We start from the raw sequence: 17,852 nt of genomic DNA, 5'->3' as shown, positions 1-17,852 counted from the left end.
GCACCTTAAATATTAGCATCAGACAAACCTTACAAGTTAAATAGGCTTTCATGATCAAAGGTTGCAAGTTTGTATCACTTGGGACAGTTTCTGTACATTTACACATCAGGGAGATATACAAAGGATGGAATTTTTAAATCTCCCAGGAGATTTCAGGACTACAAATACAAGAGTGCACTGGAAGGGGTGATGCTTAGTTGCGTCATGACTACTTCAGACAGGCTCAAAGAACCAGCTGGTCTTTCCCTTTTTGTCTTTTTGTGTGTTCAGGAAGCTTCTGGCTACAGAACTATCAATCGAAACCAGAACAAAGATGCAGTGGAAGCCATCCGGGTTAATGAAACATCTAGTACCTGTGATTGCCAGAAAATGTTAATGCTGGTACCATGTTTGACAATAGACACACATAATATCTCTTTGTTTGATCCAATAAATAATCAGATAATCTGGTCTGCCCTCTTTCAGATAATCACGGGCACACTGTTCAAAACTTTCCAATCATCGAAATGAGGTTTTCCTAAATGTATTGTTGGCAGGCCTACTTGTAAAATTATCCCTTATGTGTCATTTTATTGTGCAAGTAGTGAAATATTACTAAGATATTGTACTTGAAGTAACAGATACACTGTGATGGATGTACTTATCCTATACTAGTTACCAGTTCGTGATCTTCGAACCCGGTTGTGTTGCAGTAATTTGCTGCATGAAGCCCAAGGAAATGGTCAGTATGAGAAAGCTTTCAATTGTAAGTTGAAGCTTGAATGTATGAGATGTATTGAAAGAGCTGTAAGGTTGTATGAGGGCTTGGCATGGGCATACAAAAAATGTAGACCAGTAACACTTTGGACTCCGTAGTCTTTGGCCATCTATCTGATACATGGGGCAGAATTTTCTGCCCACTGCAGGGCTCCTGGCAATGAGCCAAAAAGGCAGGGGGAATCTCGCCTCCGTCAGCTGGAGTCCCCCAGTGTGATTCTATGGCATTGGGCCACTTAACAGCTCGGCATCGGGTTCCCCGTCCCTTTAAGGAGAGGGATCTGTCCGAGAGCTGCCGGCCAATCAGAGGGCTGGCAGCTCAATAGTATCAATCGTTCCAGGATTTTGACCCAGTGACGATGAAGAAACGCCAATATATGTCCAAGTCAGGATGGTATGTGACTTGGAGGGCAACCGTGTACCTGCTGCCCTCATCCTTCTAGGTGGTGGAGGTTGCATGTTTAGTAGGTGCAATAGTCATCTTCATTAGTAATCCTTATGAGGAATCCTGTTAAACACAGCAGCAACCAACACACCAGGCACAGCGAGGTCTTCTGGGATGGTGGGAACTGATGAAATGTTTTATTTCCTGCACCCCCTTCCCCCGCCCCCCCCCCCCCCCCCGCTCCCTCCTCCCAGCTGCCCGCTCGCACCCTCTTCCCCCACCCCCTCCCCCCCCCCCCCCAGCTCCCCGCTCGCACCATCTTCCCCCGCACCCCCTTCCCCTGCAGCCCCCTTCCCAGCTCCCCCTCACACCCCCTTCCCTCCACCCCTCCCCCTCCGCCCACCGGCATGCACCTATGCCTGAGCAGGGGCCCTAACAACCCCAATGCCTTGTGGGCGTCTCGGGAGAGTCCAAGGGTAAGGGAGGAAACCCTAACAGAAAATCCGGAGCGGAACCCCATAAGCGGTCATGTGTCACCTTTGGCATGTTTCCGGCAGTTCCTGCAGCCATACCGGTGCCAAACGTCGCGCTCTGCACTCCGTTGGACCCCACCAGAAAGGCTGAGGGGGGGGGGGGGTTTTGACACTTGGGCAACTCACAACCCCCATACATTCGCCCAGGCATGCGCCATGGAGAGGTCACTCCATTGTCGCCTCACAGCGACCGAAACAACACGGAAGGCAGCAGTTATGGGTTATAAGTCCAGCTCAATCGGCGTAGAGATTGGGCGCCACGGGTTGTCTTTGTCGGTGGGAGAGGTCATCGCACCTCACTGGACAGCTACCGCCCACCTCAAACCGGGCAGCCCCCGGTCAATAAGGTTCTCTCCCGCCACAGTCCACCTTCTTCAATGGGTGCTTGAAGCTCAGGGTTGTTGCCCGAAAAGCGGACTGCAACACCGTACCAACCAGCACGACAAAAAAAGGAAAGAAGGTCGGCGCAACATCGAGGGCCGAAGGGCCTGTACTGCGCTGTAATGTTCTAATTCTAATTCTAAAAAAGCCCTTCGTTTTGCAAGCTGGAACGTCAGAACTATGTGTCCTGGCCTGTCGGAAGACCTGACACAAATCAACGATTCTCGGAAGACCTGCTTTGCCTGTGCTGGGATGAGGGAGCAGTACCACAGGACATGCACGATGCCAATATCATCACCCTCTCTAAAAACAAAGGTGACCGCGGTGACTGCAACAACTACCGTGGAATCTCCCTGCTCAGCATAGTGGGGAAAGTCTTCGCTCGAGTCGCTTTAAACAGGCTCCAGAAGCTGGCCGAGCGTGTCAGCCCTGAGGCACAGTGTGCCTTTCGAGCAGAGAGATCGACCATTGACATGCTGTTCTCCTTTCGTCAGATACAGGAGAAATGCCGTGAACAACAGATACCCCTCGACGTTGCTTTCATTGATCTCACCAAAGCCTTTGACCTCGTCAGCAGACGTGGTCTCTTCAGACTACTAGAAAAGATTGGATGTCCACCAAAGCTACTAAGTATCATCACCTCATTCCATGACAATATGAAAGGCACAATTCAGCATAGCGGCACCTTATCAGACCCCTTTCCTATCCTGAGTGGCATGAAACAGGGCTGTGTTCTCGCACCTACACTGTTTGGGATTTTCTTCTCCCTGCAGCTCTCACATGCGTTCAAGTCTTCAGAAGAAGGAATTTTCCTCTACGCAAGATCAGGTGGCAGGTTGTTCAACCTTGCCCGTCTAAGAGCGAAGTCCAAAGTATGGAAAGTCCTCATCAGGGAACTTCTCTTTGCTGACGATGCTGCATTAACATCTCACACTGAAGAGTGTCTGCAGAATCTCATCGACAGGTTTGTGGCTGCCTGCAACGAATTTGGCCTAACCATCAGCCTCAAGAAAACGAACATCATGGGACAGGACGTCAGTAATGCTACATCCATCAATATCGGCGACCACGCTGTGGAAGTGGTTCAAGAGTTCACCTACCTAGGCTTAACTATCACCAGTAACCTGTCTCTCGAAGCAGAAATCAACAAGCGGGTGGGAAATGCTTCCACTGCTATGTCCAGACTGGCCAAGAGAGTGTGGGAAAATGGCGCACTGATACGGAACACAAAAGTCCGAGTGTATCAAGCCCGTGTCCTCAGTACCTTGCTCTACGGCAGCGAGGCCTGGACAACGTATGTCAGCCAAGAGCGACGTCTCAATTCATTCCATCTTCGCTGCCTCTGGTGAATCCTTGGCATCAGGTGGCAGGACCGTATCTCCAACACAGAAGTCCTCGAGGCGGCCAACATCCCCAGCTTATACACCCTACTAAGTCAGCAGCGCTTGTGATGGCTTGGCCATGTGAGCCGCATGGAAGATGGCAGGATCCCCAAGGACACATTGTACAGCGAGCTCGCCACTGGTATCAGACCCACTGGCTGTCCATGTCTCCGCTTTAAAGACGTCTGCAAACGCGACATGAAGTCCTGTGACATTGATCACAAGTCGTGGCAGTTAGTTGCCAGTGATCGCCAGAGCTGGCGGGCAGCCATAAAAGCGGGGCTGAAGTGTGGCGAGTCAAAGAGACTTAGCAGTTGGCAGGAAAAAAGACAGAAGCGCAAGGGGAGAGCCAACTGCGAAACAGCCCTGACAACCAATTTTATCTGCAGCACCTGTGGAAGAGTCTGTCACTCTAGTATTGGCCTTTATAGCCACTCCAGGCACTGCTCCACAAACCACTGACCACCTGCAGGCGCTTACCCATTGTCTCCCGAGACAAGGAGGCCAAAGAAGATAGGAGAAGCCTTGGCGAGTTACTGTCGTGCATCCTGTAGATAGTACACACTTCAACAATGCGCCAATGGTGGAGGGAGTGGATGATTAAGATGAAGGATGGGCTGCTGATCAAGTGGACTGCTTTGTCCTGGATGGTGTTGAGCTTCTGGAGTGATGTTGCCCATCCATCACACTTCTAATCAATATTTAAAAACAATTTTTAAAATTTTATGAAGACCTAAACAGTTTTTTACTCCATTTGCACCACTTGCCATTAGGCAACCCTTACAAGGTGCCAGAAATCCTGTACATTCATCAAGCATGAGCACATGATCCAAAATATCCAACCTATTGTCTTTGCTATTTGCCATCTTTACTAGTAAACAATTTTGCCGTCTCATATTACTGTCAGTATCATCTCTATATGAATACTTTAGGACAGTACTGAGGGAGTGCTGCGCTGTCATCTTTTCAATGAGACGTTAAACAGTCTGCCTATTCACATGAATGTTAACTATCCCATGGTATTATTTGAAGAGCAGGGAGTTGATTTATTTATTGATACAGCACTGAAACAGGCCCATCGGCCCACCGAGTCTCTGCCGACCATCAACCACCCATTTATACCAATCCTACATTAATCCCATATTCCCTACCACATCCCTACAATTCTCCTACCACCTACCTACACTAGGGGCAATTTACAATGTCCAATTTACCTATCAACCTGCAAGTATTTGGCTTTGGGAGGAAACAGGAGCACCCGGCCGAAACCCTCGCGGTCACAGGGAGAACTTGCAAACTCCACACAGGCAGTACCCAGAATCGAACCCAGGTTGCTGGAGCTGTGAGGCTGCGGTGCTAACCACTCATAGTCTTGCTGAATGTTTTCCTTTAACCAACACCATCAAAAATAGATTAATTGATCATTCATCTTCTTGCTGTTTGTGTTAAGAACATAGAACAGTACAGCACAGTACAGGCCCTTCGGCCCACGATGTTGTGCCGAACCTTTAACCTACTCTAAGATCAAACTAACTACCTACCCTTCATTCTACTATCATCCATGTACCTATCCAAGAGTCGCTTAAATGCCCCTAATGTATCTGCTTCTACTACCACCGCTGGCAGCGCATTCCACGCACCCACCACTTTCTGTGTAAAGAACCTACCTCTGACATCTCCCCGAAACCTTCCTCCAATCACTTAAAATTATGCCCCCTGGTGATAGCCCTTTCCACCTTGGGAAAAAGTCTCTGACTATCCACTCTATCTATGCCTCTCATCATCTTGTAACCCTCTATCAAGTCATCTCTCATCCTTCTTCGCTCCAATGAGAAAAGCCCTAGCTCCCTCAATCTTTCTTCGTAGGACATGCCCTCCAGTCCAGGCAGCATCCTGGTAAATCTCCTCTGCACCCTCTCTAAAGCTTCCACATCCATCCTACAATGAGACGACCAGAACTGAACACAATATTCTAAGGGTGGTCGAACCAGGGCCTTATAGAGCTGCAGCATAACCTCGCGGCTCTTAAACTCAATCCCCCTGTTAATGAAAGCCAACACACCATACGCCTTCTTAACAACCCTATCAACTTGGGTGGCAACTTTGAGCGATCTATGGACATGGACCCCAAGATCCCTCTGTTCCTCCACACGACCAAGAATCCTGTCTTTAAGCCTGTATTCCGCATTCAAATTCGACCTTCCAAAATGAATCACTTCACACTTTTCCAGGTTGAACTCCATCTGCCACTTCTCAGCCCAACTCTGCATCCTGTCAATGTCCCGTTGCAACCTACAACAGCCTTCCACACTATCCACAACTCCAGCAACCTTCGTGTCATCGGCAAACTTGCTAACTCAGCCTTCCACTTCCTCATCCAAGTCATTTATAAAAATCACAAAGAGCAGAGGTCCCAGAACAGATCCTTGTGGAACACCACTGGTCACTGAGCTCCATGCTGAATACTTTCCATCTACTACCACCCTCTGACTTCTATGGGCCAGCCAATTTTGTATCCAGACAGCCAACTTTCCCTGAATCCCATGCCTCCTTACTTTCTGAATGAGTCTGCCATGCTAAAATCCATATACACCACATCCACTGCTCTTCATCAATGTGTTTTGTCACATCTTCAAAGAATTCAATAAGGCTTGTGAGGCATGACCTGCCCCTCTCAAAGCTATGCTGACTGTCTCTAATCAAACCATGCTTTTCCAAATAATCATAAATCCTGTCTGTCAGAATCCTCTCCAATAATTTGCCCACTACCGACGTAAGACTGACAGGTCTGTAATTCCCAGGGTTATCCCTATTCCCTTTCTTGAACAAGGGAACAACATTTGCCACCCTCCAATCATCTGGTACTACTCCAGTGGACAGTGAGGACGCAAAGATCATCGCTAAAGGCGCAGCAATCTCTTGCCTCGCTTCCCGTAATATCCTTGGGTATATCCCGTCTGGCCCCGGGGACTTATCTGTCCTCATATCTTTCAACATTTCCAGCACATCCTCCCTCTTAACCTCAACCTGTTCGAACATATCAGCCTGTTCCACGCTGTCCTCACAAACGACCAGGCCCCTCTCACTAGTGAATACTGAAGCAAAGTATTCATTTAGGACCTCCCCTACCTCCTCCGACTCCAGGCACAAGTTTCCTCCACTATCCCTGATCAGCCCTACCCTCACTCTGGCCATCCTCTTGTTCCTCACATAAGTGTAGAATGCCTTGGGATTTTCCTTAATCCTACCCGCCAAGACTTTTTCATGTCCCCTTCTAGTCCATTCTTCAGTTCCTTCCTGGCTACCTTGTAACCCTCTAGAGCCCTGTCTGATCCTTGCTTCCTCAACCTTAAGTAAGCTTCCTTCTTCCTCTTGACTAGCTGTTCCACATCTCTTGTCATCCAAGGTTCCTTCACCCTACCATCCCTTCCCTGCCTCATCGGGACAAACCTATCCAGCAGTCTCAGCAAGTGCTCCCTAAACAACCTCCACATTTCTGTCGTGCATTTCCCTGAGAACATCTGTTCCCAATTTATGCTCCCCAGTTGTTGCCTAATAGCATTGTAACTCCCCCTCCCCCAATTAAATATTTTCCCATCCCGTCTGCTCCTGTCCCTCTCCATGACTATAGTAAAGATCAGGGAGTTGTGATCACTATCACCGAAATGCTCTCCCACCGAGAGATCTGCCACCTGGCCTGGTTCGTTGCCAAGCACCAAGTCCAACATATTCTCCCCTCTAGTCGGCCTATCTACATACTGAGTCAGGAAACCTTCCTGGACACACCTGACAAAAACTGCTCCATCCAAACTATTTGCACTAAGGAGGTTCCAATCAATATTAGGGAAATTGAAGTCACCCATGACAACAACCCTGTTACTTCTGCACCTTTCCAAAATCTGCCTCCCAATCTGTTCCTCCATGTCTCTGTTGCTATTGGGAGATCTATAGAAAACTCCCAACAAAGTGACTGCTCCTTTCCTGTTTCTGACTTCCACCCATAATGACTCAGTAGACAAACCCTTTTCGACGACCTCCCTTTCTGCAGCTGTGATACTATCCCTGATTAACAATGCCACTCCCCCACCTCTTTTACCTCCCTCCCTATTCCTTTTGAAACATCTGAACCCTGGAACATCCAACATCCATTCCTGCCCCTGTGATATCCACGTCTCCGTAATGGCCACAACATCGTAGCTCCAAGTACTGATCCATGCTCTAAGTTCATCACCCTTATTCCTGACACTTCTTGCGTTAAAATAGACACACTTCAACCCATCATACAGGCTGCAACTTTGCCCTGTCAACTGTCTAACCTTCCTCACAGACTCTCTGCACTCGGTATCTGCCTGTTCAACAGCTACCCCATCCACTGATCCGTGGCTCCGGTTCCCATCACCCTGCCAAACTAGTTTAAACCCTCCCGAAGAGCTCTAGCAAACCGCCCGCCCAGGATATTGGTGCCCCTCCAGTTCAGATGCAACCCGTCCTTCTTGTACAGGTCCCACCTTCCCCAGAAGGTATCCCAATGATCCACATATCTGAAGCCCTCCCTCCTACACCAGTTCTGTAGCCATGTGTTCAGCTGCACTCGCTCCCTGTTTCTAGCCTCACTAGCACGTGGCACCGGTAACAATCCTGAGATTACTACTCTGCTCGTCCTGCCTTTTAGCTTCCAACCTAACTCCCTATATTCGCTTTTCAGGTCCTCATCCCTTTTCCTAGCTATGTCATTGGTACCGATATGTACCACGACCTCTGGCTGCTCCCCCTCCCCCTTAAGAATCCTGTCAACTCGATCCGAGACATCCCTGATCCTGGCACCCGGGAGCCAACATACCATCCGGGAGTCTCGTTCGCGACCACAGAATCTCCTGTCTGTTCCTATAACCATTGAATCTCCTATCACTATCGCTCTCCTATTCTTACTGCATGCAGAATGGGTGAAGCATATGCTTATTTAGCTGCTCTTCAAGTATTTCTTTGTTTGTGAAGCACTTTGGGGCTTCCTACAAGATATGACAAGAGACTATAGAAATGTAATTTCATCCTTCCGTCCATCCATTGTCTCCCATGAGAAAGTAATTAAAAGCGAGTTTGCTGTCCACCCAAATAACAAATATTGTAAGAATTGCAGCAAATTTCTGTTGTAATCCACTGAATTTCCACGCAAACGTCAAGGCCTGGATTTTGTGGTCAGCGGCGAAGCTAGGGCCCTCGCCGCTGATCTCAAAGCTGCACTGAGAGATCTTGCAGTCTCTGCGGTGACAACTTTACCTCTCTCGACGTGCAGTTTAGTGGGAATTCCCAGCATCGAGCTGCAGTGATGTCACCAAGCTGTCCAAGCAGCCAATCACAGTAAAGAATTCTCTCAGTCAACCAGGATATGAAAAGCACTTCAAATTGCTGCTTAAAAATTTTACAGAGGGAAATAAAGATTGGGGTGTACACATGGGGTTAAGGTAGAAGCTGAAATACCATGACAAATTTCATTTAAAAAAAAATCTAGTAATTAATCATAATTGAAGGCATTTAACAACATTCCACAAATATAAGATTATTTTTTCAGGACCTGATCAGTTGTTCACCAGTAGTGATACTCAGATTGCCTTTAAAAACCCAGTAATATCTCATTGAACAATGCTGGAATTTAGAAGAGTAAGAGGCGACTGGATCGAGACATATAAGATCCTGAGGGGTCTTGATATGGTGGATGTGGAAAGGGTGTTTCCCCTTGTGGGAGATTCTAGAATTAGGGGTCACTGTTTAAAAATAAGGGGTCACCCATTTAAGATAGAGATGAGGAGAACTTGTTTCTCTCAGAGGGTCGTGAGTCTTTGGAATTCTCTCCCTCAAAAGGCAGTGGAAGCAGAGTCTTTGAATAATTTTAAGACAGCGATAGATAGATTCTTGATAAGCAAGGGGGTGGAAGGTTATCGGGGGTAGGTGGAAATTTGGAGTAATCAGTTCAGCCATGAACTTATTCAATGGTGGAGCAGGCTCAAAGGGCCGAGTGGCCTACTCCCGCTCCTAATTCGTATGTTCATATGTTAACTTTTATATGGAGTTTCTAGCAGTGGAAAAGGGGAAGTTCTGGCCAGATGGATTGATTCTGCTGATTGCCAGCTTGGTGGGGTCCACAGCACGCAGGCTGTGGTGGAGCACTGAATGATAGAGCACCACTTCAGGATTTCCACATTGACCTGCACTGAAGTTGCAGTCAAGCGTCTTGAGGAGTAATGATCGTAAACGCTGTCAGTTCGCTGTCAAAAAGCCTGCAAATTCCACACCAGTATCATTTACAATTATATAGAATGAACAATGAATGATTTCTTGACAAAGAACAAATACATTTATCCCAATATATAAGTTTACAGGTTAGACATTTAAATAAATTCTCAACCCTGCTGTTAACTACACGAGGTCTATAAAGCCATTTGGTTCTTTAATCAAAAGGCACATATTGATTTCAGGTAAAATTTATCCAGAAGTTTGAGTTAGTCACAGGTTGGTTATGAAACTTTTATTTAAAAAATGAACATGCAGTTTTAAAACAGATATGCCTGTTACATTAATTACAATATGATTATTTCCTTGTGCTTTCTCATGCCGATTTACAAATAGCACTGATGTCTGTTGCTTCTTGAATTTCTGCCAATCCGAAAAGTAGGAGAGTGGAGAAATCGACCTTTTTTTTTATATTCATTCATGGGATGTGGGCCTCGCTGGCTAGCCCAGTGTTTATTGCCCAACCCTAATTGCCCTTGAGAAGGTGGTGGTGAGCTACCTTCTTGAACCGCTGCAGTCCATGAGGGGTAGATACACCCACAGTGCTGTTAGGAAGGGAGTTCCAGGATCTTGACCCAGCGACAGTGAAGGAACTGCGATAGAGTTCCAAGTCAGGGTGGTATGTGTCTTGGAGGGGAACTTTCAGGTGGTGGTGTTCCCATGTATTTGCATATTTTTAATATGAATGTTTTGATACGTAAAAATGTTGACAAAAATTTGTTTCTTTTATTTGTAAAAAAAAGTTAGCATAGAGATTGAAAATATATGTAGAAATGAAGAGAAAACTTTAACTGTTGTTCAACATTTTCAGTTCTATTTGATACAAGGGATGTTAATAAATCAGTGATATTCAAAGCAAAACCTAACTGTACTTGAAGCTATTGCTGAGCAAGTCCTTAGCTGCAGAGCATGTATTTTTGAAGCTCATAAATGCTTTGTGCAGTAACAATTCGTTTTAAAGATATGGGATTAGTATGCTGATAAAAATAATATTATTGCTTTTTAGTTTATAGAAACACTGGAAAGCATTACATGATTAAATGCTCTAAGTCTGTTGTAACAATGTAGTGTGTAGTAATAAAAATGTGTAAAGCTGCCCTAATCCTTTATATTGTCTGAATCATGCCCAACGAAAGAGAAGTGATCAACTCATTATTTTCATACTTCTGTATATTTTAATAAAATTTCTTGCATGTTTTTAAGAAAAACATTTACACTGTTCCTTTTTTCCCCACTAGATAGTGTGAAATGCCATTAGGGATTACAGTTATTAAAAAGTATCTACTGTCATGTAGTTACCCATCTGTTGTAACAGATGGGCAACTTGCTCCTTGACCTTGTCTTTTTGATAAAATCCTCACTTCTGTATCCGTGCAGATTTTACAATGTTGCGGTCATTTTTAAGTAACTAGTGTCTTATGATAAAGACATGCAAACTGGATTAATCAAACGCAGGAATAAAGTCAGTTTGCTATTTCAATGTGTGAAACACTGTTAATGTTTTAAGATCAAAATTGAAAAAAGGCATGATATAACTCAGATTTGCCCCTTTTTTTAAAAAAAAACAATTCCCCATTCCACTTATGAGTTTTGATTAACCCCTCCTTTATGCTCTTCTTACACCAGCTTTTGACAAAGAAAAAAGAACAGGTTGCTACCCAATATCTCTTACAATTGTCACCCAAGAGGTTTGCAAGATGCCACCAACTGATTAGCTAAACAGCTTCATTTGTTTTTAAAAAAAATAATTGTTATTCTTTCTCTGGGGAGACAACATGCCTCCACTCTGTGTTTAATAGTTCTTAGAACTGATGTAGGCCAGTCAAGCTTTAAGCTTATATTAGCTGGTGGCTGAATAATAGCCTATGACGAACAGAGGTGATTTAAAGTATCTGAAGGAGGGGAAAGATGTAAGAGAAACTGCCGTTATCATAGCTTCATATCATAAGCAACTGCTGGGCACCAATTGAACAGCGCGTGCTGTGTCAGTCAAGCAACCTTTCGGAACAGTTACCATTGGTGGTAACTATAGAAACCCTCCAACTATGCCCCTATCTTATTGAAGCAGGAGTTATATGATCCAGTAGTATTAACATATAGATTAGGCCATTCATAATACTGTAAATTGTTTCACCTTACTGTGCTTACACAGTCCAGTAGCTGCTTTACTCTGCAGTACAGAATTGTGCTTTCGGATGTCACAGTGATTTTCTTTTTAACTTTTTCTTTTTTTAAATGAAATAACTGTTCAATCCAGTACCTCAGGGTACTGTTAATTCATTTTATTCCTTCTGCACATGTTACTTGGCTCCTTTTGTGATCTAGCACAATCATGATAATCATGCTTGCAATTACATTAATGCCACGAGGAGACAACAGCAGTCTGAATGTTATGGGTTTTATGTATTCCCATTTGGTGTATCAGTATTACTGTTTATTGTGGCAATCGTAACTGTGCTTCATGGCTTGCTGTCTTGCTGTTTATAAAGAAATATGAACTTAAATGACATTTCTTTAGGAAATTGTGCCTTAAGGTTTCTGTTAATTATTCACTCATTCTTTTAACTTGCCAAATTGCATCCAAAAGTTATTTATCTCTCATGCATACTAGCTACATATATAATTGCTGTGTAAACCGCCCTTAATAGCCTCACTTCTGTAGATCACATGATGTTCTGCTTCATTATCATTGCATCCCACTAACTTAACACTATACCCAGCATCATTTTGGCAAGGTTTCAGCTCAGTACCATTCCTCACACAACAGTTCTGCGTTGTTGGAAAATTTCAATTACCACATTATTAGTACTGAAATATTTTCCAGCTTTGGCAACCTGGTAGACAAAGTAGAATATCATTGTAAAACATCATTGATTCATTTACCCTCCATTTCTAATCTTTTCATTGTTTCTTACCTGCTGCATTTGATCATTCAAGGCTTGTTCCAGTTGTTCAATTAAATTTCAAGTGTTTTCTGAATGAGTGAAACATTAATTTCACTGCGTTCCTTAGCTTTATTAACATTTTTTGGCCAGGACCATATACATAACAGATGCTATGGTGACAGTAGAAGGCTGTAATTCCATTTCTGGGTTGTGCTGACATTTGTAGACCACTTGTGTTCAGCTGCTATCTGTCTTCATCAGCACCCCTCGAATGCAGCTCAGTCTTCTAAATCTCTGGAAATTATAGTACCAATGGTATTGTAACAAGAAGTTAATTGTCCTATTTCAGTAAAAACTGACTCATGTTGGAGTCCAGTTTTTTATACAAAATAAATCAAATAATGACAGTTGCAAAACTCATGAGCATCATCACAAAAACAGCAACAGCTTGCTTTTATGTAGCACATTTAACATAGCAAAATGTCCCAAGGTGCTTGGCATGGATATAATCAAAAGATGCAGTGGGAAGCCAAAGAAGGTGATATTAGGAGGGGTGAACACATACTTACTCATTTCAGTGGGTTTTAAGAAGGGTGTATAGTAGGAGAGGGAGGTGGAAGGGTTTAGGGATCTAAGTCCAAAACTTGGGGTCTGCCGGCTGAAGACACAGCTACCAATTGTTGGGCAAAGAGAGGGAAGATGCTGCACAAGAGGCCAGCTTGGGGTCGAATAGGACGCTTAGGTTGCGAGCAGTCTGGTTCAGTTTGAGACTGTGGCCTGGTAGGGGGATGGAATCAATGGCAAGGATGTGGAGTTCATAATGGGAAAAATAGCAGCTCATCCAAGAGTGAATGTCAGACAACACAAAGGCAGTGGAGGGATTGAAAGAAGCCATGGCGTGGTAGAATGAAATGTTGTCAGCAAACATGTGGAAGCTGACCTCCTCATGTTTGCAGATGATGTCACCAAGGAGCAGCATGTTGATGAGGAACAGGAGGAAGCCAAGCATAGACCCTTGGAGCATTTTGAAGGTAATGGTACATGGGCCAGAACAGATGCCATTGCTGGAGATGCTGTGACTTCAATGGTATCAGCAAGCATAGAAATAAGTGAGGAACCAAGTTGATGATTTCATATGAACCAACAGTCCTTGATGTGCACTGAAAGCAGAAAATGCTGGCAACACTCAGCAGGTCAGGCTGGACCTGCGGAGAGAGGAAGGTATGGTTAACGTTTCAAATTGATGACTTTCATCAGAACAAAAGACGTTACAGATGAACCATTTCTGGTTCTAACAAAAGGTCATCAAATTGAGACAATCACTGTACCTTCCTTTCTCCACAGTTGCTGCCTGACCCATTGAGTGTTTCTAGCATTTCATGTTTTTATTTCAGATTTTCAGCAGCTGTAGTTTTTTTTTTGCTTTATAATCATTGATGTACATTTTATTAATGCACTTCAATGCAGTTCCAATTAACTGATGCATCTCTTGTGTTGCTCAGTGTCTATTTTGCATCGTGGGCCTGTGAGACTGCAGCAAATACTGGTTTTGCTCCCAGCAGTCAGAGTTCTATCCACGATGGGGTAGCTGCCCCTTTTTTTTCTTCCTCCTCCCCCACCTCTCTTTCTTTGCTAACTATCTCTCTCCACCTCTTCCTCTCGTCTCAACAGGGTCTTTCCTTCCCATGCCTCAGCAGAATATTTTTTTACAATGCGATCTCCCTGTGTATCTATTTTGAGTGTGTCTATATATTTTCTATTTCCTTAGCTGAATTTTTTCCAACACATCTTAAGCAATAGTTCTTTTTGTGATGCTGGTTAGCTACTGCCTTAAATCAGTATAAAGCTTGTCCTATAGCTGTTCCTGTCAAATTATATAAGACCGGCGGAAAGTAGGAATGAGGTCCCCATGTATGACTCAGCACCACAGAATTTCATTTCCTGTGACCAGTGTAAATGATTTTCTTGTGGCCTTTTCAATAAATGCAGTATTGCTGTAATTAAAGTCTTATAGCAGAAGGAAAGAACACAAAATAACTAGGTAGAGCTGAAAGTAAATATGCTTGAAGAAGCTCCATTTTTCTATTTGGATTTTTAAAAAGAGATAGATCCATATGTATCCATTGTTAACATAACCTCTAATAAGATCACAATTTTGTCAGTTTTCTTACTTTTATTTACTCACAGTTTAAGCTGGCTTTATATCAGATTTAGTGGGGCCTTTGTGCTCTGGCTTACAGTGCAACTCCAGAGTAAACGTGCCAATTTTGCTAAAGCTTGCAACTGGAAAGCCACTTTTTTTTAAAAAAAAGAATATTTTCAGAGTTTCATGTGACTTGTTTACTCACGGGTTGCCATTAGTTGTGCGAAAACCCCGTGCCAAAATCCAAAGGCACTAACCTCCCACTAAACCCAAAATAGAAGCAGCTTTAGGAAGAAAATGCTAATTTGGGGCAGAGTTCATTAATTAGACGTTAAAAGATTAATATGTAAGGACCCCTATAGATACCTTCACTCGAGCTATCGACCAAGCAGGGAGCAACCTCTTCCTTCCCTAGGTGACTGAGCCAAGACAATACACAGAGGGATATGGGAAACGGGGGTTCTTCACTATAACACAGAAAATCTGATAGAGCTGCAGTTATGAGGGGTTTCAATGAGGTAACTAGGGAAAACTAGAGCCATAAATTCACCAAAAAATGGTAGAGGTCAGGAGAATTTGTTTTTTGCAGCTGGTTGTTAGCACATTCCCTGTCCTATCAGAAGCAAGGTGGATGTAGAATAATAGCTTTTAAAAGGGACATGGATAAATATTTAAAAAAGAAAAGCTTAAGAGTATGGGAAAGGGCAGAGAAAAGGGTCTAAGTGGTAAGCTCTGAGAGCTGGCCCAGGCATGATGAGTAGAATGATTATATAAATACTTAACATAAAACAAACTGCCATATAAAGTTCTCTTACAGTACTTGTCAAGGGAGCAGGCTGTTCTGTGTTTCACAAGAAATAACAAAAGAATATATGCAACTTAATTCAGTGTCAGTAATTGTTTAACAGTTCCACTTTTTTCTGAACTTTGTGAATACTACGGGCTACAAGTTGCTATATTGAATCAGGTTTTGAAGCAATCTCCAAAAAAGGATATACTATAACTTAGTGTGTAATTTTTTTGAGTGTTGCCTTTTTTTCATCTAGCCCTTAATTTTTTCACTGGTTAAGCAAGTGTGAATAGAAGTTCAGTTAAATGAGCAGTTTGAGTTTTACACTAATACAGCAAAGTGAGCCTTTCATTGCTTGTTGATGAGTTAATGTGGGATATTGATAATCCTATGTGCAAGCCAATGCTGTAAATCATGAACATAGAACTTACCTTTTCCCTATTTTGAAAGTTCTGTCTATCTGCTGATCACCATATTTTCACAAGTTATTCTTGACACATTTATCCTAACATAACATACATATCTTAACCTGCGCCAAGGCCGGTTCAGCCATCGCCCCTGTGCTTGCTGACCACTGTTTCAGTTTTAAAATTCCCATCATTGTTTTCAAATACCTCCTTGGATTTGCTTCTCCCTATCTATGTAACTTCCTCCAGCCCACAAACCTTTGAGATCACTGCATTCTTCCAGTTCTGGCCTCTTGTGCATCCCCGATTCTCACCACTTGACCATTGACGGCCTTGCTTTGAGCTGCCTAGGCCCTAAACTCTGGAATTATATCCCTAAACCTCTCCCCCTCTAATCTTCTCCCCTTCTTTAAGATGTTCCTTAAAACCTACTACTTCAACCAGGCTTTTGGTCTCCTTATGTGGCTAAGTGTTGAATTTTGTTTGATAACTCCGATAAAGTGCCTTAGGGCATTTTATTATGTTAAAGGTCCCATATAAATGCAATTTGTTGTTAGATTAGGGTCCCTGCACTCAATTTTCCTCTGATATTACATCTGATGGGTTCAGCTGTGGGAAGAAAGAGCAACACTAGTTGCACTGGTTAGAAACCATTCCTCTGGCAGGAAGAACTTGTTACGTTTAAACGCTTCATTTTCAGGAGGAATTGACTGATCTTCCATATGTACTCTTAATTCATACTATTGCATGACTTGACAATGGGTAGTAAGGGTAAACTCCTGATTATAAAAAAACACAGTCCACTTACAAGTGTCTGATGATGCTGAACCCAAGAGATTATCTAATTTGTTTTTTATTCATTCATGGGATGTGGGCATCGCTGGCCAGGCCAGCATTTATTGCCCATCCCTAATTGCCCTTGAGAAGGTGGTGGTGAGCTGCCTTCTTGAACCGCTGCAGCCTATGTGGGGTAGGTACACCCACAGTGCTGTTAGGAAGGGAGTTCCAGGATTTTGACCCAGCGACAGTGAAGGAATGGCGATATAGTTCCAAGTCAGGATGGTGTGTGACTTGGAGGGGAACTTGTAGGTGGTGATGTTCCCATGCATTTGCTGCCCTTGTCCTTCTAGTTGGTAGAGGTCGCGGATTTGGAAAGTGCTGTCTAAGGAGCCTTGGTGCGTTGCTGCAGTGCATCTTGTAGATGGTACACACTGCTGCCACTGTGCGTCGGTGGTGGAGGAAGTGAATGTTTGTAGATGGGGTGCCAATCAAGTGGGCTGCTTTGTCCTGGATGGTGTCGAGCTTCTTGAGTGTTGTTGAAGCTGCACCCATCCAGGCAAGTGGAAAGTATTCCATCACACTCCTGACTTGTGACTTGTAGATGGTGGACAGGCTTTGGGAAGTCAGGAGGTGAGTTACTCGCCGCAGGATTCCTAACCTCTGACCTGCTCTTGTAGCCATGGTATTTATATGGCTACTCCAGTTCAGTTTCTGGTCAATGGTAACCCCTAGGATGTTGATAGTGGGGGATTCAGTGATAGCAATGCCATTGAATGTCAAGGGGAGATGGTTAGATTCTCTCTTGTTGGAGATGGTCATTGCCCGGCACTTGCAGATCTAAAATTTGTAGCGGGACCAAAATTGTTACTCATTAACCATATTTGATGATTGGATGCTATGTGCTATTTACACTTTCTATGCCAATTCTAACATATACTTCAATAGTTTTAAGTCACAGATACCTTTGAATTGAGATTGGCAGAACATATTTTATTCAACTGACTTTTGCGTAGCTGGAATCAAATCCATTCAAGTGTCAAGTTAACAGCGACCAGAGTCATTTTCTAAACCTATTCTGCTTCTAATTTGCATATATGTAAACTATACTATGCATTTTTTCTG

At 43.8% G+C, this 17,852-nt stretch overlaps 1 protein-coding gene across 1 annotated transcript in view; it reads left to right on the top strand.

Moving 5' to 3' along the window:
- Positions 1-17,852, top strand: part of taf3 (TAF3 RNA polymerase II, TATA box binding protein (TBP)-associated facto) — a 207,213-nt gene that overhangs the window by 130,528 nt on the left and 58,833 nt on the right. The gene's annotated exons all lie outside the window — the stretch shown is intronic.

The sequence above is a fragment of the Heterodontus francisci genome, chromosome 27 (assembly GCF_036365525.1).
Source record: "Heterodontus francisci isolate sHetFra1 chromosome 27, sHetFra1.hap1, whole genome shotgun sequence".
NCBI lineage: Eukaryota > Metazoa > Chordata > Chondrichthyes > Heterodontiformes > Heterodontidae > Heterodontus > Heterodontus francisci.
The sequence above is the reverse complement of the archived record's forward strand: the minus strand, read 5'-3'. Positions and strand labels throughout refer to the sequence as shown.